The sequence below is a fragment of the Buceros rhinoceros genome, unplaced genomic scaffold (genome assembly GCF_000710305.1).
Source record: "Buceros rhinoceros silvestris isolate BGI_N320 unplaced genomic scaffold, ASM71030v1 scaffold23026, whole genome shotgun sequence".
Lineage (NCBI taxonomy): Eukaryota > Metazoa > Chordata > Aves > Bucerotiformes > Bucerotidae > Buceros > Buceros rhinoceros.
Window position 1 is genome coordinate 1 of NW_010416077.1, and position 252 is coordinate 252.

Consider the following 252-nt stretch of genomic DNA (forward strand, 5'->3'; position numbering starts at 1 on the left):
GGTGCCTCCACATGAGCGGGTACAACCCAGCCTGTCCCGGCTGTGCATGGCCGAGGAGGTACGCTGGCAGCTCCCTACCCCAGCATCTGATGGCAAGGTGGGGTGTGCAAGGCGAGGGCAGCGCGCAGTAGCTGGCTTGCCGGAAGCTGGGCAGTACAGAGCGTGGGTTGGTGGCAAATGTTCCCATTTATTTCCTTCAAAAAAATTTGCTAGAAACCCAAGGAGCAAAGAAACACAAGAGCAAGGGTTTTG